Source organism: Suncus etruscus, chromosome 3 (genome assembly GCF_024139225.1).
Source record: "Suncus etruscus isolate mSunEtr1 chromosome 3, mSunEtr1.pri.cur, whole genome shotgun sequence".
NCBI lineage: Eukaryota > Metazoa > Chordata > Mammalia > Eulipotyphla > Soricidae > Suncus > Suncus etruscus.
The window spans coordinates 23,469,285-23,497,188 of NC_064850.1; the positions used below are offsets into that span (position 1 = coordinate 23,469,285).

General features: G+C 33.7%; 1 protein-coding gene across 7 annotated transcripts in view; it reads left to right on the top strand.

Moving 5' to 3' along the window:
* LOC126003964 (neurexin-3-beta) overlaps nt 1–27,904 on the top strand; it is a 1,607,127-nt gene that overhangs the window by 941,333 nt on the left and 637,890 nt on the right. The window lies entirely within an intron of this gene.

The window sequence follows — 27,904 nt, forward strand, 5'->3', positions numbered from 1 at the left end:
AGACATCTGTCATTTATACAATATTGTCAACTTGATGCTAATCAACATCTTATCCAGTGAAGTGAAAGAATGCTGAAGGATAAACAAGTGACTTTCCCTTTTTAGCTTTTAGAGTCATCAAATAGATGTTTCAGATAGGTCCTTTGTGTTTCCAGAATCGGTTACTCAACTTGTTAAGCATATTCTGTGTAAAAGCAATAACACATAGACATGACACACTCCAAACTGCAAAGACATTAAAAATAACTGTTACTTGTCTTGGTATTGAATTAGTCAAACCAATAAACTTCTCTTTGGCCTTGTCCTAGAAGGGTTTTGAAAGAATAAAAGGCATACTTGAAATGAGTTGAACTTCTAGGATAATATAAATGTTGTAGTTTCAAAATAAGTGATTTTCAAAGACAATAAATTCAAAAGAACACTAAAAAGAAAAGGCAATGGATTTCAATCCCCTGGACCTGACTTGATTTTGAATTGCACAGGAAAGATATTGGTTAGAGAGATTAATTCCAACCTTTAGTAATGTATTAGCAGTTTTACAGTACAAGGGATATAGCAAAAGGGGGAGAAATATGACTTAACAAGTGTTTTTGATTAATTCATTGAAATTTTGATTATATTGCTATTGTGTATATCATAGTTTTAGCTGGTGTTGGAGTTTGTTTTAACTTTAAAAATTTTTAGAATTTTTTTTGATTCTTATAAACTTTGAACATTTTTTTAGTCACAGAGATGATCTCACTTAAATAAAATTAAGGTTTCGAATGGCCAATATACTTGTAGGTGAGGGAAAATAACCTATTCAATGGCTTACTCTATCAATTAATGAAGAAACATCTGAGAATATTAGTATATAAAGTAAAAAACAAGTAGGGTGCAAGGATGAAGGAGAACTCAATTGAGTAAATCCAACAATATTTTTAAATTTTTAATAGGATGGTCTATATTAGAATTTCTATAGAAAATGTAACATATGCTTTGCCCCTTAAGAATACTACCTCACACAATGTTAACTGAGTGTATCTATTTGTTTTTTAAAATACAGATGAGATTAAATGAAATTTAAAGAACGAAAATGCAAGCTCTGACACTGGTGTTAGGATTGCTCTTGAAATATTACATGTCTAAAACTTAGCTATTGATCATATTGCAAATCATGTTCTTTAATTAAATCAAAATTTATTTTTAAAAAATGCAAGCACTATTAAAGGAAATACTACAAATGTATTAACAGGGATAATTATTTACAAATTTAACACTTAAAGCTTTTTAAGCTTCTTCATACAATACTCTAAACTTATTAGTGAAAAGTTAAGAAGGTTAGTTTACAACAACAAAATAGAAGTTTTTTTTTTAGATTTCTAGGCTTCATTGGTAACCAGGATTTGACTCAGAACCTGACACTGCATTTCCCCAGGATTGCTCACCCATCCTGCAGAACTATTTTCAGTGATTATACAGATCATAGATGCACTTCCTTTGACATTCAAAAGTGTTATAGAGTCATCTTTCCATTCCTGGGATCCCAAAAAAGGCTAGGAACTTCCTATGCTGAATTGTGATGCTAACAGTTTGTTTTGGGAAATTCCAAGTAAATATATTTAGCATTTATTTGAGGCATCTCAATGACAAGATTCTTTACTTTAAATGAACAGTTCTATTTCTGAAACTTTCAGCAAACCTAAGATTGATGGAAGGCATTTTGGTCTGGGACCTTTGGAGTACAGTAAAGAATAGACAAAGATATAATTTAGAAATCTCATAAAAGAAAATTCGGGATACAAACTCTATTTGCTGAGAGGTGATAGAGCAGGAGAGGTCTTAGTGTCTTGTGCATTGGCTGCAGTTGTATTTTGCCACTGGTACAGAAGCAAGGCACAGAGGATGAAAGTGTTGTGAATGTACTTAAAAGTGTTTTTTTTGTTTGTTTGTTTCAGTGCCCCACTGTCCAGCCTTTGGCATCTTTTCAATGTATTGGGCTCTTCAGAAAATACAAGTATTGAGCTCTATTTGTTTATAATTTTTAAACTCTCAGATTCTGTTTATTTTCCATGTAGGAGGCTCTCAAGTTGCTTTTCTTTTTTTTTATATAGTTTTTTTATTTTTTACCTTTATGCTCTGTTTTTCAAGTTTTATGTAACTGTCAAGATTACTGGCAATTAATCAAGACTCACTCATGGATGGCTCCTTTTCCCTCCTCTTCTTTCCCTCCCCTTTTCTGCCTGAGTGATGAAGAGCTATATTTTTCCCCCTTATGCCTCCCTGTCCTCAATGCACTCAAGCCAAGCCCTGTGACAAGATGCTCCCACTATGGGGAAAGTACTAGGAATGACAAATGTGATGCACAGAACCTTGGCTTCAGAGGGTAGACTTTCTGATCCATGTCACTGGCCATCATCTGTCTCTCCATGTCAGAAGTCCTTTGGGAAAAGCAGGAAAAAACTCCTCATCCATGTACTATATTTGTTATAGTGACCTAGGTTTCTGCATAGTGAGAATGAGAAATCCAGGAATACTTTTTCCATAGAGCTAAATAAAGAGTTATGAATCTTGAATCTTGCCCAAAGGTTTTGGATTTACCTAGGGCTTCTTTCACCCATAAGCACACATTCTGTTATACTCATACAGAGGTATGCTGTAAAGTTCAAATTAGTCGCAACTTTTATTAAGTCAATTCACTTAGCTATTTCCACTATATGTTATAGATAAGGTTAGTCTCTCAACACTACAGGATAGTGAGCACATGTACAACAGTAGGTTGATTGAATATAGATTATAAAGGCTGAGGTGTTTATATGATTGATAATCTCAGCTGCCTTTAGTCCTATGCCTGGAGGTCAATTGGGATTCATTGATGTAAATAAATGAGCTTTGCACAGCTAGTTTAAGTCAGTCTTAACTAAACATCTCTGATCTACTTCCTATGACTGCTCAGGTATATTTCTCTTAATCCTCTCAAAATAATCTTTAGTATTTCATGAGACACATCACAAGATGGCCATTAAGATTCTCAGACTTGCTTCATACCCATTAACGGGAATAGCTAGGTTCACATCCTAAATCTCATTCTGAATTCTTGAGAAGGATATTTCTAGTCCGAAGGTGTGGTCATATTAAGCAAAATCAACTTCTATAACCCACTGTACAGTATAATATTGGATAAAAAGTAAAGAGAGCTATGGACATTCTCAGCTATGGCTCAAACTGGAAAATACTCTTGGTACTTGAGAGCTTAAAATGATTTGAAATGAATATTTTGGAAACTGACTCTTGATTAGAATATAATTGGATATTATTTTCAAACTTTTTCTTCCTTTTTTTCCCTTGCTATATATGCAGTTTTATTTTTCCTCATTCCTGGGTTATTGAAAATAATGTTTGAGCAAAACAGTGATTCTTTTTCTTTATTGTTTCTGGCTCCAAAATCATAGTTTCAAACTACATTATCCCATTGTTCTCCTTAAAAGTATGCAATGTTTTCTTTCACATTTCAGCCTTCAAGATCATCCAAAACTGGTTTATCAACATTGACATTTTTTTTTTTTTTTTTGTGGAAGACACGCTCAATTGTCCTCGAATGCCACTGGCATTTGTCAAATGCCAATTGTCCTCAAATGCACCTGGCAGTACTAAAGGGTCATGTGAGACTGGGAGAAAACCCATGTCGCACACAATGTCTGTTCTATAAATTTACCTATAGTCCACATCCTGCCAAACTGATTTTTACCTGAGCAATATACTATCTTTACTTCATTTGGGGTGATTCTTTCATGGATCTCTATTATTCATTTGTTACCATGCCATTTTTTTTTAAAAAAACTTCTTTGTTTTATTTTGTTTTGTTTTGGGGTGTTGGCTAACTGTGTCCAGAAATTATTCCTGGCTCTGTGCTCAAAAATCCCTTATGGCAAGGGCTTAGATGATGTCTTGGCCACATGCAAGACAAGCTCCTTACTTATCTCTCTGGTCACTTGAAGTTTCACATTAAAAACTTCTTTTGACCTCTAAACCATGGTTAGTTCCTAAAGTCAGAATTTTCAGCACCATTTTTTCCTCTGACTCCTTTTTGAAGACATATGTTCTATTTCATTCAACATCTCTTTCCTTTTAATTTCTATTTACTTTTTGGCCCAAACTGTGTTTTAAAATTTAACCTCACACTGTTTTGTCTTATTCTTTAAATCATGATTTTTCTAATCTCCTAAACTATATTATGGTTTCCTTATACAGAGAATTCCCAAGAAACAGAGGCAGTACTAGTCACATAGTAGGTTCTTAATAAACTTGTCAGTTTTTATATTTCTAATTAGAATGCTTATCTGATAACTTGACTAAAATCAAAAGGTTTTCATTATTCTTTGTGATATCCCATTACCTGCTCAACTTTTTTATTCTAATGATGGAACACAGAGTTTCCATCCAGTAAGTCATGTATTTTACCTCTGATCCACATCCTAGGAACCTCCTATTCAGAGTTTTACACATTGTCTATGTCTATTATTTTTTCTATGATAAGGTCAATTTCTGGGCAAGGGACACTTTTCTTTGCCATATGTGTTTCCATGAGCAGGGTATAAAAATGAAGCAAATAATTCCTTTCTGGGGTGGTACATAAGAAATGGAAATATTCTTTATTTCTCTCTTATGTGCTCTTATTTTGGATTGCAAATATCCACTTTCTCATTTATTTAAAATTTATTTTGACAGTATGTAATGTAGGTTTAAAACATTCTGAATTTGGCAGTTTTCCCTTGATCAATTTGTTTTTTAGTAGAAACATTGTAAATACATCAACAAGTGTCAGAATGTACAGTAGAATGTACAGCCAAGGACAATTTCCTATGCTATTCTGTATATTAATGATCAATTTGTTTGTGCTACCCAGAGGAATTCATTTTTAGTATTTGAATTTTGATGGATTTAGTGAGAATGATATAATTTGCCTCACTAAACAGCAATACCACAGTAGGAGAATGCACATTACTCTTTATACCGTGCAACGAGAAAAATATAACTAGAATGATATAAATATTCCTACAATTAACAGATGGAAATTCAACTTTGATCCTAGAAAATGAGTGACAGTAGTTCTGCTGATGTAAGTCAGTTGAACAGACCAAAAAGTTGCTTCAGTCTTGAAGAAGGAATCTGTTACCATTTATTTGGAAACATTAAAAAGGAAAAAAATGCTCCAGAGGATAACTGATGTAAGATATAATCTTCCTGTCTCTCTGAAATGAGGATTGAACTATGAGAAAGAGTTTTGGATTGTCAAACATACATAGAGGAGAGAAAACTTGAAGTTTTCTTTTTCATATGTTTGTCTTTCCTTGCCTTCTTTTATTTCCAATTCTTGTTCTCTTTTTATTTTCCTCTTGTAGCTTTCTCTTTACAACCTGATCTTTCCAAATTTTATATGTGGTTTTAGATATACCATATAATAAACTATAGAATGAAATAATTGATTAAAATTATTTGTGTTGATGCAGGGAGATGACTAGTGGATAAAACTTACATGTATATATAGCCCTGGAATGAACTCTGGCTCAACAACAACTACAACAAACAAATAAAAAATAACCCCAACAAACTACTATGTTATGAGAAGAAATAAATTAAATATGTGTGGTATATGTGAGTGTATGTATATCTGTGATAACTCTGATAATATACAGTTAGATTTTATGTACTTAAGAGGACATACAATATGTAAGATTTTATATTTTGAATTATTTCCAATAAATAAAAAATATGAAAAGCTATATGTTAAAATCATTTTCTTGTGCAAATGTGTCATTTAAAATACCTTAGTTGAGCGGGCCAGAGAGACAGCATGAAGGTAAGGCATTTGCATTGCATGCAGAAGGACGATGGTTCAAATCCTGGCATCCTATATGATCCCTCATGCCTGCCAGGAGCAATTCTGACCGTAGAGCCTGAGTAACCACTGAGTGCTTCCGGGTGTGACCCAAAAATAAAAAAAATTTTTTTAGCATAAGTCATAATTAAATCCTGTTACCTTTTGTTTAAATGCAGTACCAGTCACTGTATTTCTTTGAATCTAAGTGTTACTGCAGTGTGATTACAAAGACAATAATTGGTAAAAATACACTATTCTTCTCTGCTGTGTTAAGAAAAAAGACTGGGAAATTGTGAATGAACATCCAAAAATGAGGGTTTAATTTATGAAAATGGGATAATATTTTCTACCAAAATTACATAGAGAAGGTTGTGCATATCCTTGAAGAGTCTAGCAGAGAAAAGTAGCCCCCATTAATAGAGAATATGTAGTTACCAAAAAGGGTATGTATATTATTGTGACTTATACTCTTTAGAAAATCAAGAATTTCAAACCTGTTGTGTTACCATGAAACTCAACCAGTGCTGGTGGGGATGTGGGAATAAAGGAACTCTCATTCACTGCTGGTGGGAATGCAGTTCAACCTAGTTCAACTTTTATGGAAAACAAAATAGTGATTCCTAAAAAACTGGACAATAAGCTCCACTATAATTCAGCTATACAACTCCTACGGATCTGCCCTAGGATCACAAAAACACAATACAAAAAATGCCTTCTGCATGCCTATATTCCTTGCAGTGCTATTTGTAATAGTCAGAATCTGGAAACAACTTAGATGCCAGAGAACAGATGAATGGCTAAAGAAACTGTGGTACATTTACACAATGGGATACTATGCAGCCATCAGGAGAGATGAGGCCATAATATTTTCCTATACATTGATGGACAAGGAAACTATTATGCTGTCAGGGGGAGAGAGTTAAACAAAGAATAGTCTCACTCATCTGTGGGATTTAAGAAAAATAAAAGCCCATAAGGCAGTAATACCCAGAGACAATAGAGATGAGGTTTGGGAGGACCAGCCCATGATATGAAGCTTACGACAAATAGTGGTGAGTGCAGTTAGAAAAATAACTGCACTAACAACTCTCATGACAATGGTAGTGAGTGATATAAATAGAATGCCTCTTTGTAAGACAGGCAAGTGATGGGGGAGGACAGAGATGGGGCATTGGTAGTGGGAAGGTTGCTATAGTGAAGGGGGATATTCTTTTTTATGACCGAAACCTAACTAAAAACATGTTTGTAATCATTGTGCTTAAATAAAGATATTATTAAAAAATAAAAAAATAACAACAATAGTCAGGCTTGAGGGAATATCTAATTTAAGTTCTGATTTGCATTACCTGATGAGTAATGACCTTGAACCATTTACACATAGTAGCTAGTAATTTGCAAAGTTTCTTTGTAGAAATGTTAATTCAAATTCCTACCAATTTTTAAAAACTTGGGGATCATAGCTGGTGTTACTTCCTATTCTTAGTTCTGTGCAAATGTGTGACCCCTAGCAGTGCATGGAAGATTATATTTGATGTCAGAGATTGAATCTATGCCAGCAAAATGTTAAGCAAGTGCTTTAATCTCTGTGCTATCCTTTTAGCTGCTTTAACTTATTTTGAAAATTGGAGTTTGATGTAAAATGCTTGCCACATATGCAGGCGACAGGTGTGGGTGGGTAGAAGAGAAACTGAGGACATTGATGGTGGAAAAAGTGCACCCGTGAAGGGTGGTGTGCTTTCTATGACAGAAATTCAATAACAAAAACTTTTGTTATCATGGTGTTAAGTAAGTAATAAAAAATGTGCAATAAAATAAAATAATGAGAAAACTAGGGTAATTTTGATGAAGAACAGGAGACTCAAACTTTGGTCACCTTACTTAGTTTATTTGTAGTTACATCCTTGGAAGGATATGGGTTAGATTTTCCATTTGATTTGTTCATAAATATAAATATAATGAAAGGTGGTGAAGAAAATTAGAAAATAATGTACACAAAACTAACACTTCTAGAAACAAAAAGAGATTTCTCACCATCTCTTGCTAACCTGTTATGATATTACCTACAGTTATTTTTCAAATTATTACTCAAATTCCCCATTGCTTTCATTTAAGTATTTTTTTGACTCTTGTTTGTCCTCAGTAATAATCTTCATATTTTTAAAGTAGGCATCATGCAAAGATTTTGTTTTCAGGAGCTTTCTCTTCTTTAGTCTAAAATACATTATGATGTAGTTTATATTTTCCTTATGACTATATTTTTAGGATCGTGGTTCATTCTAATTCAGACAAATAGTGTAATCTGGGTAAAATTTTGTCATTAGTTTAGATCAGTGAGTGACATCATAGTCAAGCTTACCTATTGGGTAGAAATTCAATAATAGAATAATGATGAACTGTTTTATTTTGTTTGGACCACAACTGAAATGCTCAGGATTTCCTATTGGCTGTACATTCACAGATCACTCTCTGAGGGAGCTTGAGGCACAAATGGCATCTGGAATTGAACCTAAGTTGGCAGTATGCAAAGCAAGTGCTTTATTGATGTAATTTATCTTTGGGCCCATGTTGATGATTTATTTGGGGAAATCTTTCTGTAAATTCTATACCTTGATAACACTAATCAGTACTAATATATATATTTTAATATATATATTTAAAGAATAAATAAACTTTGAAACAATAATAAACATAAAAATATATTACTGATTTCCAATGATCAGATAATATATACATATTAATATTATATTTAATCCATGTATTATTTTACCTTGTGTTTTTAGTAAATGAATCATATATCAAAACATATGATTGCCAATATATATTAAGGGTATTTTTGTTTGGTTACACCCAACGGGCCTCATGAGTTACTCCTGTCTCTGTGCTCAGAAATTACTCCTGGGAAGTTCAGGGGACTATATTGCATGCCAGGTATGAACCCAATACAGCTGTGTGCAAGCCAGATAAATGACCTACAGTGGTCGGCAACCTTTTTTTTAACTGAGCCAAATCTCTCCAAAACCACGACTGAAATTTAATTTGAGAGCCACACAGGGCACACACTGACAGAGGCTAGGAGCAGAGTCCTGACTCCTGGAGCGTCCGTCTGGCACGCAGAAGAGCCAAATTAAAAGTGTAAATAGCCGCATGTGGCTCGCGAGCCGCAGGTTGCCGAGCACTGAACCCACTATGCTATCACTCCAGCCCTTATGTTAAGAAGATTTTGTGTGACCACTGGAGTCTTTTGTTTATTGGTGTCTGTGGGTGTGGGTGTGTGTGGTTCTCTTATATAAGCATCTTCTGACCTCTATAATATATGTATGATATGTATGTCATGTATGCCTATCAGAGTTGCTTTTAAGATATCATGAATGGATCAGGGGCAGGGCCTCACTGCACACACTTAGAAAGTGATAGCATAATCACATTTCTGCTGGTGCCAGTTCAAAACACTTATAGCATATCCTATTCTATTCTCACTTTCAGCATTTATTCAGAATAAAAACAAAAATGTAGGAGGCAACATAGATTCTCTGATGAGAAACTCATCAGTTATTGTGATTGCTTCAAAAAGAAAAAAGAAAGAGGTAAATATTTGAATTCAACTGACAATTATGAAACTTATGTACTCTCTAGTTTTTCTTTCAAAACATACTTGCCTTTTTTCTCTCCTTCCCCTAACCTGTCATGCCCTCCTTTCCTACAATCTTCTTCCAAGAAATACATTCTATGACAACAGTTACTAAGGAAAGGGAAGGGTTTTTGAGACATTGCAAAGTTCAGAAAGAAAATAAACACAAAATGTTCATGTGTTATCGATATGCAGCATTCAGCTAAAAACAGAATGTAAAAGAGAAACATTTCTGCAAAGAAACCACTCTCAACATCTTGGCAAAGGAGAAATGATCTTATTTAGCATTGGTTGTTCCTTGTAAGAAAAAAATGCTTGAATATGCTCTTTCTCAGATGTGAAGTCACCATCTACAGACTTACAGGCACATTCCTTGTGGGCTGCCTCCAGTGGCTGTCAGCACAGACGTAGCAGCTGTTGGGTAGATATTGAAGCAAAGCACCCTGAGCATTTCGCACTGGGTTTCTTCTCTTGGCACAGGTGGAAGAATGTATGCCCAGGGAAGGAAAAGAAGGGCATGTATCCAGGTTCCTTTTTTCACCATCTCCTTAGAAAGCAGAGCTTTTTGGATAGCCCTCAAAGCATGACACAGCTGAGACTTGGTATAGATACAAGCATTGTGTGACATCTATTTGCCACTTGCTTCCTTCTGGCAATCCTTTGGCAGGTAGAATCAAATTTTTCTCTGAACAGCATTTTCAACTAAAATTTCCCTTTGTGTCTAGAAATATTTGAGTACTGTGAATTGTCAGTAATGATTGATTTTATGCTTCAAAGACTGGAAAACTTTTTTTCCTCTGACACTAGACTGTTGATTTGGGAAAATGATAATAACAAGGTGGACATTGAACAAAAACTAGGGTATAGAGTGTTGTTTTCTTTAATCTTTTTTTTTTTTACTATGATTGAAAATATCATACCCTGTAAGTTGAAAACGTACTGTTAAGAGTGGTTCTGCTTTTAGGATATTTTTATTCTACTCAATTATCAGACAATTTTTGTTTTTCAGTGCTTATTATTTTAACATTATTTACCATACATAGATTTTAAAAGAATGAAGACATTAATTATTAGCTAAAATCTTGCCAGAAGACAGAGTAGAGACATGTACGACTCCTTCTTAAGTAGAGCAAATCAAATATATATATACTGCTGAATTTATTTTTAAAATGTTTATTAGTCTCTCTTGTCACCAGGGGTTTAGTAGGAACTTATTGAAAATAGGACTATATTGTTCTGATGCAAATCATTAAGCACCTGATAATAATTATCATCAGCTATCTTTGCCATCATCTGTTTTTATTGTAATTGTATTGCTTAGATTAATCTCATTCTAATAGGGCAAATGATATGAAAATTTTAAAATCACATTAAGTAAAAAATTATCCAGTCAAAAGCATTTGGTTCTATGACAGAAATCCATATAGATACTTACATACGTATGTATATATGTATACATATATATGTATATACTTACAATATTTGTATGTATACTACACACCACACACATGTGAAAAATATATAGCATGTCTAATAGATAAATTTTATACTGTATCACCCTATTGAAATATTACTGCTTTATCATGTAATCTCAAACTTTATTGTACAGTAGAAGTAATTCATACCCTGTTAACTATACAAATTTGGGGTCTCAAAAATAGTCATTTCTCCAGCAGGGCTCTTGAAATCTTTCCTTTTATTCCCCTCTCTCTCTTTCTCTCTATCTCTCTCTCTTTCTCTTTCTCAGTATTCCCAGATAGTTTTATCAGTAAAACACATTTAAAAATACAAGACAGGGCTGGAGAGATAGGACAGCAGTAGGGCGTTTGCCTTGCACGTAGTCACAGCCAATCCAGGACAGATGGTGGTTCAAATCCCGGCATCACATATAGTCCCTCATGCCTGCCAGTAGTGATATCTGAGCACAGAGCCATGAGTAACCCCTGAGTACCACCGGGTGTGACCCTAAAACAAATAAAACTAAATAAATAAATAAATAAGTAAATAAATAAAAATACAAGACTGTCATCAAACATAAATTTCTTAATTTGCCTCTATTTTTAAAATCAGTTATTGATTAATGACTGTTAGTAAATAAGGACTGCAGTTACTAGTTTAATATTATATGACTATTATATTATAACTATAGTATTATAGTTGCATTGATCTTAGTTACACTGTTCATTAATCATTGGAATAATAATAATTTCAAAATTTTGGACATGTGTGATTGACTTCCTATGTGAAGTACTCTTTCAAGTATTCTTTTTTTTTTTTTTAGTAATTCTAAATCACTAAGACAGTAATATTCTATCCCCTAAATCTTGATGAAAGGTTATGTCTGTTATGTAACCTGAACAATACATTAAGGTATTTTTCCTTGAGTGTGGCCAACTCTGGTTCCAATCTTTGGCTTCATATGTGGTCTCTAACCGGAGTTACTCCTAAGCAGAGACCAGCCCTGATCCACTCTGCCAAAAATAATTAATTAAAATAAAATAAAAAATTTTTTTCATTTAGAGCATGAGTTATAGATATGACAAAATGGGCCCAAGAACCAAAGCATGTGTGTGTGGTGATGTCAAGAGCTCTTCTGCTTCTCCTGACAGACAGCAATGATTGGGAAGATGATTGACAGCAGCATCCTACTACAGTAGTGAGGGTTACAGGAGCTGAGATATGCCAGAATTTAAAAGTCTGGAAAGTCAGACATGCTCTAGAAATGTTGCCATTATCACCCTCTGTTGTGACATCTCTGCCTTTCAACCCCTTTCTACAAAATATTGTTATTAACATCCCAATGCTGTATCCTGGGCTGTAATTATCCGTCGCTTGTAGAGAATATTTCTTTTCTTTTTGATCACTGAAAAGTATCTCATTTGCAATTTATTTTAATCTGCAAACATACACATATTAGACCTAATTAATAACTTTATTACCTAATTAGAAAGGCAGAACAAAATGCATGTGACTAGATTACTATACAAGTCTCAGTGTTTATTACCACTATTAAATGAATTCAAAATTTAGTATAAAGTTAATTTAAAAATATTAAAGCCCATTTCTCTACAAGACTAAATTATTGATATTAGTATTTATGTGGCAGCCTCCCTTCTTCTACCTAAAATATCTTCCATCATACTAAACCTTTCAAGCTGCTTTTTTATTTTTTTATCAGTCTTGCCTTTGAAACAGGCATGCAAGCCCCTTTGAGTTTAAAAAGTATCCATACTAAAATAAAGATCATGGATGAACATTGCATTCTGCCAGTCTGTCACTTCCTCATACTGTGGTTCAGAGAAATCAACATGCAAAAACTTCCCCTAGAATTTGTTCATAAGTGAATCTGAGCATGAGATATTTGATCTGGAGTGGCAATACAGAATGCATAGGAATATGAAAACCTCTCTTTGCTTGTCGTCTGCTGCTTACTGATCCTGTTCTGGAAAACATCTCTTTGAAAAATGTTATAGCAAAATTTCAAAAGAAAATTAAAATTATTTTATTGGTAATGTGATAGTAATGATTATCAAAAGACTTTTTTGAGAAGTGGGTTCTGAATGGGATTCATGGGAAAACAGAGTTGAAGTAAAGAACAGTAATACAAAGATCTCTGAAGGTGAGTACTTGCTAAAAGTGACATTGCCTGCAAGTTTACCCTCCCTACTTTATCTCTTGATATTACTTTGAATTACTTTGAATTTTACTAGGCCAGCTGTCACACATGTTACAAGACCCTGTTACTAATAGGCTGGAGTTCCAGGGGATTGTGTATATGCATAACTTGATGACTTCACAGGAAGTCTTTGAGTTCTCTATACATGTGTTTGTATATGCTCATACTTGAATGCATATATATATATACATATATGTATGTATAGCTGTATTGTTTTGAGAAAATGAATTAAGATGGGAGAAAATGTGGTCTTAAGCAACAAGTAAAATAGAATTTATAGATGATAATTCATTTGAGCACTATCTCAGCAATTAAAATGAGAATCAGCAATTGAGATTCAAATGCAGAAGTTTTAAATACATATTTTTATTTTTACCTAGATCAACTTATCAAGTGCTCTGTTATATACTTAATAATTGATACTCATTATGTAAATTTATGTGTATAAATATTTGACTTTTGAGCCACACTCAACAGCACTTACAGATTACTCCAGGGTGTGCACTCAAGGATCACTTCTGGCAGGCTCAGAGGACCATATGAAGTGTCAGGTTTAATCTATTTAATCCTCTTGGGCACTTTGGAAAGTGTAATTTCTATTAATATTCCAATATTTTGGACAAGATAGTAACTTTTTAAATAGGATTAAAAGGTAAGTCATCAAGGCAGTAGTCTTGGAAGAAAGGAAATGATCATTATTTAGAACTCATAAGTACATTTGAAATATGTCCATAATTATGTTACTTCATTAATTGGACTTAATGATTTCACAAGAAGTTGAATTTATAACTCAAATGCAAATGGAGAAATGTTTAAAATAATGTTCTGAGAGGTTTTTCTATAATTAATTGGGTGGTAACATATAGATAGTATAAAAATAGTCTATATATATACTGTATATATTGAGCATAGTTTCTGGGTCTATGGAAACAGGAATATAAAGGAAGATTCTACAATCAGAATCCATATGTTGAATTTGTTGTATTAGAACCCTTTTGTAAAAAAGTCAATATCAGTGAACCATATTTTTGTTCCTTCTTGGTCCGAATTATTCATCAGAATCACACATTGAGGATATTTTTTAGAAATTCATATTTTTTTATCTTCAAGTCCCCTAAATATTCTTCTACATTAGTTGATATGCATCTAAATTTTAATTTTTATGAATTAATAATAATATTCATAATAATGACTTGGACTGCTGTGAGATTCACCATTTAAAAATTTTACCTATATTTGGGGCCGGAGAGATAGCATGGAGGTAAGGCGTTTGCCCTTCATGCAGGAAGTCATCGGTTCGAATCCCGGCGCCCCATATGGTCCCCCGTGCCTTCCAGGAGCAATTTCTGAGCATGAAGCCAGGCATAACCCCTGAGCACTGCCGGGTGTGACCCAAAAACCACACACAAAAAAATAAAAAAATAAAATAAAAATTTTACCTATATTTAATTATATGATATAGCACAATTTATTAGACTAATTCAGTTTTATTAGAACTGTGGTTGTGTTTTCATTTTGATGTTAAAATAATGCTGCAGCTAACATGTATGGATTTAAACTTTATATACTTCTTATAATTATGTTCTTAGAATACATTTTTGGAAGTATAATCCTAAAATAAGAATCTACATATCTATGTATATATATATGCGAATAGACCCTGAGAATTGTGGGGTGTTGCCCCAAAACAAATAAAAGAGATCTTAATTAAAAATGACTTTTTAATTCTTCTCCAGTACTTATGGGTGTGGTCCTAATGGTCCTCAGCACCACTGTGATGGTCCTGAAGTCCATACAACCAGTCCAATATTCCTGAAAGTACCTCTTCCTAAGCTCTTAAGGATCTTTGGAGTTGACATCCCCAAGTTTCATCCTTTGAAAAATAAATGTTATTCTATGATTCGATCTGAAATATATTATTCCCAACTTAATCAGTTACTCTATTACAATACTGCTCCCCCTTTTCTTCATAGCATTTACCACTGTTCTATTTTTTTTAATTATCTTTAGGTTTCTTCTCATTATACCGTAACTCTCAAGCATCAAGAGTCTTTTCCTGGGGCCGGAGTGGTGGCACAAGTGGTAAGGTGTCTGCCTTGCAGGCGCTAGCCTAGGACTGACCTCGGTTCCATCCCCAACATCCCATATAGTCTCCCATACCAGGAGCAATTTCTGAGCTCATAGCCAGGAGTAACCCCTGAGAGTCACCAGCTGTGGCCAAAAACAAACAAACAAACAAATAAACAAAAGGTCTTTTCCCATCTAGTCTTTTTCTTGGGACCTAAAAAAGGGTTTGAGAATAGAAAGGCATCATATATGATGAAACAGTAAGTGAATGAATACGGTCATATTAAGTCTCTGAGTACATCTTTTCTCTTATTGCACTGGCATACAGGGCTCTTAAGGGATCCAGTATACACAGTAAGCAAGTGCCCTTTTGGACGCTGCTTAAGATATTCAGCCTTGTAGATGAAGATAAGTGGAGAAGAACTAATGAAAACATTAGACTGGCCATTTGGTTATAAATGTGAGTTAATTTCCCCTTGGATTTCTTGAATACTTTTAGTTTAGTGCTATTAGGCTATTGTTAATAATGAATTTGTCTGGATATTCCTCTTTTTTTTTCTTTATTTAAACATCTTGATTACATAAATGATTGTGATTAGATTTCAGTCATGTAAATAATACCCCCTTCACCAGTGCAACATTCCCACCACCAACGTCCCAAATCTCCCTCCATCCCACCCCACCCCCGATATTCCTCTTTTTTTCTTGACTCTTTCTTTTGTGCAGCCATTTTATCAATTTCCTCAGTTCTTCTTTTCTATGGATAAAGTTTTTGCAGATCTATTAAAGACCCTAATGCCAACTCATTATTTATTTTGTCCAATAATGAGTTTTCTGATAGGTACAATTTAGAAAGTATCTTAGAGATTTACCATGCTTCTTACCTAGAAGAATATGCTTCATTCCATAGCCAGGAGAGGTATTGATGCCCTAGGGTACTCCTAAAGCCTACACAGGGACTGGAGCAAAGGGAAAAATATTAAATATGTTGAATAAGATAGACAAGATAAGTAAAGTCTGCCCAATCTATCAATAAATCATTTTGGGATATTTTATTTATTCTGAATAACTCCTGGGAGAATTAAGAATCTATATAACTAGCATAGTTTTGCTTTTGTCTAAATTGAATTACTTCCTTAGGGATCTATTGGCCTTGATACCTTTCTCACAGTGTGAAGAATGCCTTTCAACTTTCTTAAAAGACAAAACAATTTATATTTAGTTTTATAGGAGTTTTAGATTACAATAAACATTACCAAATTCTGCATGTCTTCTAGTTATTTAGAAGTGATGATTTAATCAAAGTCACTTCTAAAGAGATTTAGAGTTCATTTTGGGGGGATTACTTTGATAGTACTCAGGTGCTGTAAGAAATCTTTAGTAATATATTTTTGGAAGGGGGTGGTGTTCAGGGGTTAGTTCTGGCTCTGCATTCAGTAATTATTTCTGACAAGGCTTGGAGGCCCATAATGGTTGCCAAAGGTAGAACCTAAGTCAGGTGCTTGCAAGGCAAGAGCCCTTTGCTTTGAACAATTGCTTCAGGCCTCTGAAGGGAAGATTATGTTACTTGGTGAGTTTGTAGGCCCTACCCAGCTTGATAAAGCATGGAACTCTTTACGTCCACTTTTAAATGTATCATTATATTTGAGACAACATATTTTAATTGTGTGTTTTACCTATATTTTAATTTTACCTATGTTTAATTTTACCTGTTTTAAATTTTGTGGTGAATGAAGTTGCTACACCACTACAAAAAGTCCAAATTCCTTTATCTTTAGTTAACCTTTAGTCTGTTTCTTGCTTCTCCAACACACATCGGTCCCACCAAATCAAAATTAATTTTTCACTGGGTGCTTTTTATATTTTGCTGTTTCATATACTATTTCTTTTCATATGCTTTTCATTTTTCCTGATTTTATTTTTCATAAGAGTCCTGTGGCATATTTGTTTCACTCTTTGACTTATTTCACATAACACATCCCCTCTAACTCGAGCCATATTTTAGCAAGGCACAATATTTCATCTTTTCTTCTTCCCCTTTCATTTGTTTTGTTTGTTTATGTTTGAGGGCTACATCCATCTATGCTCAGAGTTTACTTCTGGCCCTATATTCAGGGGTAACTCCTGGAAGACCTGGGAATCATACGGAGTGTTGGAAATTGAATTGGAACCCAGATCAGCTGCAGGAAGGCAAGTGCCTTACTGGCTGTACTATATATCTGGATCAAAGACTTCTTTATCATTGCAATCCTTCCACTGCTGACTATTTACATCTTTTTAAATGTATTATTTTTCACTGGTTTTAATGTATGTGATGTCATTGTCATTTTACATGCATTTCTCTGATAATAAGCCGTGGGGAACATTTTTATATGATTATAGGCTAAATGCCTTATAGAAAGAATTTTTTCACCCTCTTCTTTTCCAATTTTTATGGAATTATTGAACATCGTGAATGCTTTATACATCATATATATAGCACATTCTCAAATATGTGGTGTGTGACTATATGATTCCATTTGGTAGGGTGTATTTTTTATTTCAGCCATATTTTCTTTTGCAGTAATTTTTTTTCTATTTTTTGTTTTTTGAGCCACATCTGGTGATGCTCAGGAGTTACTCCTAGCTATGCACTCATAAATCACTCCTCCCTTGGGGAACCATATGGGATGCCGGGGCATTGAACCGTGGTCTGTCCTAGGTGTGTGCAAGGCAACCTCCCTACCACTTGTGCCACCACTCTGGCCCTTTTTGCAGTAATATTTTTAGTTTGAGAGAATTCCCTTGTTTTTTTTTTTAACCAATAGAGTTTTTAAGCCAATAGAGTTGACTCATTCAAGAATCTTCTAAATTTCATATTATGGAGATTTTACCTATGTTTCCTTGATGTATTTTCGTCTAATGTTGAAATATTTACTTCATTTTAAATTAGCATTTTATATGGTGTGAGATGTGAGTCCAGTTTCTTTATATCTCTCCTAACTTTCCTCATTCCATTTCTTCCTCCTTTTCTTTCATCTTATCCAGTTTTCCTAACACTGTTTGTTGAATGGCTTTCCATCCTCCATTCGACACATCTATCTTAATAATCATTAAATAATTAATTGTACATACACCTGGGAGTTACTTCAATGTTCTCAGTTCCTTTTTGTTTTGCAAGTCAAACTTTGTCCCAGTTTCATATGGTTTAAATTAATATAATTTTATATTAGAGTTTAAATTTTAGTTTTCTTTTTCCTTTTTATGACATTGCTTTGATTACTTCAGGGAGTTTTATGGTCCCATACAAATTGAAGTGACATTTGTTCAAACTTCTTGAAGATGTAATTAGAATTTTGATAAAATCTATATAATATTTAGTATAATATGGTCTTTTAACAATATTCATTCTTGCAATTCATGAATATGGGTGGGTTTTTTGGGGGGGATTTGGGCAACACCCAGTGATGCACAGGGGTTACTCGTGGCTATATGCTCAGAAATTGCTCCGGGTGTGGGGGACCATATGGGATGCCAGGGATAGAACTGAGGTTCATCCTGGATCTGTGTGCAAGGCAAACGTCCTACCACTGTGCTATTGCTCTGGCCCTGAAAATGTGTTTTATTTTATCCATTTTTAAATGTTCATTCTATTGTTTTTGTTTTTTTTTTTCTTATTTTAGGGGCCATATATACTTTATTCACAATTTGCTCCTGATTTTACAGTCAGAAATAATTTCTGGTGCGCTTAGGGATTATATGGATTCCTGGGTTTGCTACATGCAAGGCAAATGCCCTACCCGTTGTATTTTTATTATATTAATTTTAATTATTACTTAATAGGGGTGTTGCTTGCTTTTATGATTGGTATCATACCTGGAAATATCCATAACTCACTCGTAGCTCCGCATTTAGAAATTACTCATGGGTACTTGGGGGATGAGATGGGAGGCCAGGGATAAAACACAGGTCAGCAGCTTGAAAGAAAATGTCTTACCCACTATAATATTGCTGAGGTCTCTGTCTTTCACACCCTTTGTTAAATTGATTCTAAGGTATTTGATGGTCTGGTTCCAATTTAAAATTTTTTTTCTTCTTTTTGTATAGTTCATTGTTTACATATTGAAATGCAGCATAATTTAGTGTATTAGTTCATTGTTTCTAATTTTTTTAATTGAGTCTTTATGGTGACCTATATTTAGTAACATGTCACATGCAAATGATGATAATTTAATGTCTTTTCCAAATTGGAAGAAAGTTTGTTCTTTCTTTTCCAATTTTTAGCTATACAACTTTTAAAATAATTTGTTGGTCTTATCACTAGAGATAAACACCTCTTTTGCACCCTTAACAATATAAACAGTTGAAAAATAAGGGGGACATTTATTCTCTAATTTTAAATTTACAATACTGATGTTTTCATTTTTTAAGACAAGTTAGTTAATTTCTCCATATTTATAGGTAGAGGAGCTGGGATACAGAATGAAGCACCTTCATTTGTACCCTATTACTTACTATTATTGACTTTAATTTACTCATCTCCTTGTGCCTCACTCTCTATATCATTAAAATAGAGCTATTTAGAGGACCTTTCACAGAAGGTCATTATGAATTATGAATTAATGAATGAAATGAGCTTAAAAGAATTATGGGCACATCTTAACTTTTTAATGAATTTTTTTCTGGGAAGGAATATGTATGTCTAAAGTTAAGGAAAGGGACCACCAGACCATTCCAACTTTAAGTTAATGATGATAATAGCTGTAGTTACTATTTATGATATCTCTGCTATGTGCCAAGAATGAACTGAATGCTTTCTACCTTAATGTGATTTAAATCTGACCACATATAGAAAGTGTGATTATCAGTCTATGTTACCAATGTGAAAACTAGATATCAAAGATCGAATATTCTGGCCAAGGTTAAACAGCTCCTAAATAAGAGAACACAATTTCTTTTCTAGTTTCATCTGATTTTAAAACCTCTCCTTTTAATATGTGCAGATGTATTTGTATGCCATACCCAGTGGTGCTCCGGATTTCCTTTTTGCTCTATGCTCAGAGATCACTCTTGGTTATGTCTGGGGGCAAATACATGGTCCTGGGGATTGAAACTGGTTAGGGTACATGCCAATGAAGCAACTAGTATCCTCTCTCTGAATCTTTTTTTAACTCTAGTAGCCCAATTGTACCTAAAATATTCTTCCAGTAACTCAGTCATTTTTTATATCTAAATGCTGATGGCTAGTCCAACATTGAAATTCACTCAGATTTCTTTCCTTACTTTCAAAACCAATCCAAAATCTATATGCATAATATTTTAAAAAATATTTATGAATGTAATACAAAAACTAAATGAGCTTTAAAGATCTGCAGCTAAGATGTTTCTCTCCAATATTACACAAACAATTAAATTCCCCCTATTGTGGCTATGAGCTCTATAAAATGCAAGCACGAGGGACTGGATTTATTGGAAGACATTTTGTTGTTAACTTTAGTCCTATGTTTCAGGCATTTTCTGTTTTATTCACTTTTCAATGTTTTTCCCATTCAATATTGGCTGGAAGGCTAAATTCATGTTTGAGAATCTATGGCAAAAGGAATGGGCATAATAATTTTCTGTGAGTATTTGGTTGTTAACAGTTCATCTTAGCAGCCAGGAAAGCAGACAGCTCCAGCAATCCTCATTGTGTTTGAATTGAAGCGTTAGTTACCAAAGCTGTTCTTATTGTTGGCATTTCCACCACCTGCTATGGGTAATAACCATCTAAAGGATAAATCCCCCCCTGACTGTGATTTTTCTTTCGAGTTTCATGGAGACAAAATGTAGAATTATTTATCCTTATGCATATGTGAAGCTGCAATATATTGTCAGGTGCAGTTTTGGTCTCTGATATTCGGTGTTCTTAGGTTAATTCATTAACTTGCTTGGGAAAGAGGAACAGGAGAGATGAGTGGAAGGATTGCTAAAATCAAAAGGGAAGAATTCATGCTTCACACACCCCACTCCAATCAAATATTATCCCCTCCAGTTTCCATCTGCTCCTCCTTTTATAAGTCATTTATAGTATAAAGGGTCTGTTGATAGCTATACTGCATATCTGTTATAAACAAAACCAATCCCTTTCTACTGTCTAACAGATAGTTTTGCCTATCTTCACTTGCCATACCCCTGAAAAGAAAATATGGACATGCAGAGCACATTGTATAGATAAATATAGGAAATGTTGATGAAATAAAATTAGTGTTTACTTTTTCTTTTGCTCAAGTCTTGAAAATTACTTGCTTTGGCTTTAATATCAAGGTGGGATATATAATTAGAAAAATATTCACATTTACCCAGTCATGTTTTTCAGGGTTTACTACTATCTATGTGCTCAAGAATCATTCCTGGTGGTGTAATAAGGAACATATCATGTTCTAGGAATAAAATTCTGGTTGATCTCATGCAAGGCAAGTGAATCACCTACTGAACATCTCTCTGGGCCCAATTCCAAATAATTTGAGCTTGGTGTTTGTAAAGGCATAATTAATAGAAATGTATTCTTGAATATTGATACTTAACTGAACAGTGGACCTGGATATTTTCATTTTCGTCCTATTATTTAGTTTACAAATTTACCTAGTTACTTGTGTAACTTGACTTGTTCAAGTAAAACATGGGTACCTGTAATTTTTCAAGTTCCAAGTGTATTTACAGCTAGTTGTAATTTCAAATAGATTCTACCTGAGCACAAATAAGTGTCAGTTCTTTATTTTTTCTTTCTCTTCACTCCTTTCTCTTCTAGCTTTTTTATTCTATCCTCTGTCCTTATAAAGCCATGAATAAACTTTCTTTTCTTTTCTTTTTTTCGGGCCACACCCATTAGATACTCTTGGCTAAGTGCTCAGAAATTGCCCCTGGCTTGGGGGGACCATATGGGACTCCGGGGGATCGAACCACAGTCTTTCCTTGGCTAGTGCTTGCAAGGCAGACACCTTACCTCTAGTGCCACATCGCCGGCCCCATGAATAAACTTTCTAAGAGAAAACTAAGTATTAAATATATAGGCTATGGCAGGTAATGAGGTATACTAATTTTACTCTATTTAAGTAGTATGTAATTTCATTATTATTATTATTATTATTATTATTATTATTATTATTAGTAGTAGTAGTAGTAGTAGTAGTAGCAGCAGCAGCAGCAGCAGCAGCAGCAGCAGTAGTAGCAGTAGTATTTTTATCATTTTCTTTTGGGATCACACCCAAGTTTTTTCTGGATTTATTTCTGACTCTCTGCACAGGAATAATGTCTGGTAGGCTTAGAGGGAGCATGTAGTGATTGTACAAGAGATCAAATCTAATTTAGCCACCCTCATGACACGCAGCTTACCAGCTGTACTATCTATACAACCACATAAGACAATACTAGTTTTCAAGACCTTGTGTATAAAATAGCAAAACCTATATGCCAATATGTGTCCAAATGTTTTTAATTTTAAGATAAAAATTGCGCCTTATCTCACTTAGGGCAGACAGTTAAGACATAAAATATTACTAAGTAAAAATATAATTGTCCTATAGAATCTTACTACTAACACAACATCACAAACTATTTTTAAAAATCAACTAAAAGAACACAAATAACAGGAAATTTTTACTATGATGGAAAGCACAATTTAGATTTCTCATGAGAAAAATCACAAACTTCCTTTGAGCACCAATATTTCCATCAAGCACACTTTCTCTGTGCATCAGCACCGGTAACTGTAAGCACATATATGAGTCATTTCATTACCTAAAATTTACATTCTTAGAATGTATAATATTTTATTTTAAATGATCAAGCATAAGGACATGCCTTTCTTCTTTTCCATATAAGTTAATTGGAGTTCTAATCATACTGAAGTAAAATGCTTAGTTGTAAATCAATGTAGCCATAACCAAAAATACTGTACATTAGACCCTGTCATACTGTTGATTTTTCTGTTTCTTTTCTTTTGTCGTTTTCTTTTCTTTCCCTTTACTGGACCATACTCAGTCTGGTTCAGATTTATTTCCTGACTCTATGCTCTAGAGTCATTCCTGATGGACTCGGGAGACCATACCTATGTGATGTCAGGGACTGAGCTGGGTTTACAGCATGAAAAGTAAGCATCTACTTCTGTATTATCTTTACATCTTCCTCAGATCCATTTTTATGAGCCTTTCAGTTAAATTAATAACGAATTTTACTGATTATGACAGAAATGCATTAATTACAATGCTATATTAGTCTCATAACACATATAACTAGGTGGTAAATTTAGAGACAAATACCTGACCTGGTCCTTGTAATGATTTTCGCTAGTACATGAAAGGAAACTGTCCCAGCCCTTGATGAGAATCAGACTAGTTTGTGAATTTAGAAGACAATGTGGAAGGCACCTCAAATAGTCTTCATAGCAATACTTTAGTGTTGTTTGTTTTACAAAGCAAAATTTGTGAAAAATGCTACAAGTCAAAACTTGCTGTTTCTTTCTTCCATTTAACTCTGACCCAAATCTTTCTGAATGCAATTTCCTCTTCATTCTGAAATGACCTATCTATCTTTGTTTCCATGGTATTGCAGGACTACAATTTACATTTGTCAGTATATTTTGAAAAAACCAAAGAGGCTCTAACAGAGTTTGGTAGCTTGGTGACATTTTTCATCTATAAATTCTTAATTTCCTTTGATAACTTTTCCCATTTCTTGAACTTCTTTTTGATATTTAGCCTTTTATGTCCTAATTATTTATATTTCATTCTTCCACAGACTCTTCAAATTCAGAGAAAGGATAACAATAAAAGACAAGGATTGTATCATGAACATACATTCCAATAAATTTAAAGAAAGGGCCTGCTCACCCTCCTTGTATTGATGTACCAAGAGTTACAATAATTTCAAAAATAGTTCCATGAATACATCTTTCCAACACAAATCTGCTTCCCTCTACCAATGGCCAAGGACCCCTCACATCCATTCTCCTCTAAGAAAGCTCAGATTGGTACATACTCAGATATACTCTGAAGTTCTACTGTCTTTGTATGTTTAGTACTCCTTGCTTTTTTTCTTTATGTACTATATATTAGAGATATCATTATGGATTTGTCATTTTTCTTAAAATTTAACTATCTTAGCATAGAACTTCTAGTTCTGCCCAAATAGTAGCAAAGTACATGATTTCATTCTTTCTTATAGCCAAATAGTGTTTCATTGCATAGTTATATCAACATTTAGTCATTTTTCTTGGACACTTGGATTGTTTACAGATCTAGGCTCTTGTGAACTGAATGTAAGAGAAAACTTTGCTTATAAATATGGGCATGTTTTAATTCTTTATTACTCTAGTACTGTTGTTTGTGTCAGTACTACTTTGTGTATGTAGTATGTTAAGGACAGGAGAAAGACAGGTTGGCAATCAGTCTCTTGCATATTCAACAGAATACAGGTACTGTTTTATATTAAAAATTCTTTCATTACCCGAATAAATTTTTATGTTGTGTCTCTTATATCACTTTTATTAACTTTCCAGAGCAACAGATTTCTACAATATTAGTGCTAAGTCCTATTCACCACCCTTTGTTTTATGTATAAAATATCGTAGAAAGTAATGTTAATTGACTAAATAAAACATAAATAACAAACATACCCATATGAAGGTCTAGCTTTTATGTGTTTATAGATGTGAGACACTTTAGAAACAAATGTTAGAAAAATAATTTGTGAAGTTGATAAATAGTAACAGTAGAAGAATGAAATTCAGAGAGATATATGTTTTCTTGGACATTTTCTTGATGTGACTTTCCAGAGATTGTTCTGGTTATCTTTTTCTGTCTAACAAACAACAATAAATTCAATGGCATACAAGTATTAAGTATTTAATGATGCCATGATTCCATGGAATAGAAAATTGGAACAGGCACTGCAGGTATAGATTTTCTCTGTTCCCCAATTTCTGGGAACCCAACTGCGAAGACTTGAAGAACTGAATGTGACTTGAATTATTTGAACAAGGTTTGCAGGTAGCTTTTTCACATATATGTCTAGAATTTAAACTGAAGAAGAATGTTGAATTAAGAAAGTGCTTTTCTTGTAGCCAATTTTTTTTAAACTTCTTATGTGAGAAATTTCCTAATATAAGCATTGGGAGAGGAAATGTAAGAAACCAGGTAGAAACTTCATTGCCTCTCATCACAGCCTAAGAAGTAGCAATCCTAGAACATTTCTGAAGTTACAAGAGTCACTCCCTTAGACCAATACAGATCCAAGGGAAGATAAATTGAATCTTACGTCTTGATAGGGAGTCACATTGAGGAAGAGACATTTTTATGAGAGATGGTATGGTGCTGTCTTTGAATACAGTTCTCCTCAGCTACTTCTTCATCTCCTGTAAAAAGAATGAGATGATTGTGTTTTTATAATAGCATCCATCATGCCATAATAATATAATTCTGGAGACTTATATGTGACGAGTCATTTTAAAGTGCTCTATTTTTGAATTGCTGCTTTTCTTCATCTTTCTAACAATGCCCTGATATAATATGTGGGAATCTATCAACATTACTTGCTTCATTTGCACAGCTCATTTAACAGTAACTGTTGTTTAATAAATATTAAGGGGAAGATACCATCTGATGAAAAGTAGAAACAAATGGGAACCTGTAAAAAATAAATGAATGCATAATTAAGAAGTGAAAATACTTAGAGCATGGTAACATTCCAAATGAAATTTTATGGTACTCAACTACTTTTTATTTGTTTTGAGCAAAACCTGATAGAGCTCAGTCACAAGGTCTGTGCCTTATCCACTGTTCTATCTCTCTAGGTCCACAATTCTCAACTTTTTTTTTGCTCAAATGAATCATCTATAAAAATTAAAACACAAAGACAGACTCCTGCAGAAGCATTCACTTTGTTAGTCTGAGTTTTAAATCAGGGCATCAAAATTTAAAAAACCCTGAGGTGATTCTAATATGCAGTAAACTGTGAAATCACTGACAAGACCGTTGTACTAAACTCTTTGAAAAATACATAAAAAGGAAAATATATTTCATTGGAATGTTCTGGTATCTCCAACAATTCTTAGCAATATTAGGTATTTCTAATCAGGGCATAGACTCATTTTCTTCTACGGATTATTCTCTAGCAGAATTTGCATGTAAACTTGGAGACAAGGCCATACCAATACCTAAGTAAAATATGAAAATACATTTTTTCTGATGTTACTATTGACCCATTCATTTATTAAATTGATGATTTCTCAGTTTTTCTTTATTATTTAGGATGGTAATCTCATTTTTTAAATGTCTCATTTTGGAATATTCTGAGGTGCCATCAAAATGTCATTGAACTGTTATGACATATAAGCACATTTTCATGGCTACTTGGGCTATCCTATTGTGAAGTCAGGCATATCTGTGTCTTACTCTTGACTCTAGCCATCAAAAAAATCCAGTGACCTTGAACAGTAACTTTAATTGATCTTCCTCACCTCTCAATTAGATATAATAGAATACCTGTTTCACACAATGAATATAGCAATGAAAACAAATCACTCTTTTACTTAGTGAACTTTTTTTAACCTGTGATTGTTTTCTGATTATTTTCTTTATATAGGCTATTTAGTGATGAGCAGGACAACTAAACTTTATATACTCTTAGTGAAGAGAGGTGATAAGTAAGTTAAAAAAATATAATTTAGTTTCTGCTCAAAGCTTTTATACAATAGGATGAAGAAAGAGGAAGTGGTTGGGCAATACTTTAGGTTTTAAGGACAGAAAATGCTCAAGACCCAAATGATAAAGGCCAGCTTTGCTAAGAGAAAAGAAAGAGCATCTAAGAGGCTGATAGCAAAAATAAAAATTGCTTATTTGTCAACTCCAAAAAGGCAGAGGGCCTGTATATAATCAAAAATAGGAAGACTGGGCAGGTGAGCAGAATAAACTAGTAATTGTCAGTCATTAGAACTGTAGTGGTGAGCATTTAGAAAATTTTAAACAAGGGATTAAATGGCCTAATTTTATGTATAGAATGGTATTAAAGAAGACAGAAGCACATTAGGATCCAATTGTAATTTTTTATTAAAATATGATAACCTATGTTCAGAGGGAGCTATCTATGAAAAAGATATTCAATTCTGCTGTGGGCCTAATATGGATACTATTAAAATGTAAAAGATGTAAGTAAAACTTTTAAGTTTATATTGCAGGTATTTAGTGGTTGTGATTTGCTTTGTTATATTATAATTTGGATTAATAAAATCTCCAGGCAACATCTTGTTTTATTAGTATCATTGCATTCGTGAAAAGATTTAAGAAGAAAAGCAGGGAGGTTGTTCCAAGTTGTATTTGTTATCTTTAAAAGCTTTCCACCTGAAGTGCATTGGGATATTGAGAGGACCTGGCCAGATTAAGGTCTCTACAAACGAGAAGTATTGGTGTCTAAATGCAGAGTTAAAATTAATTACAATGAATAGTAAGTTCTATGCTCACATTAGGGAGTATAATGTTCATGTTTTAAATTCCCAATATGGATCTATCAATGAATGGAGTGGTTATATGGCCATGTTATTTACACATCAGTTCGATCTAGATTTGATTCATGATTGTATATAGACTGGGTTGTTACCCATCAAAATGGAAACAAGTATGCAAAAGGAAGGTAATCATCTCTTTTAAAATATTCAATTTAA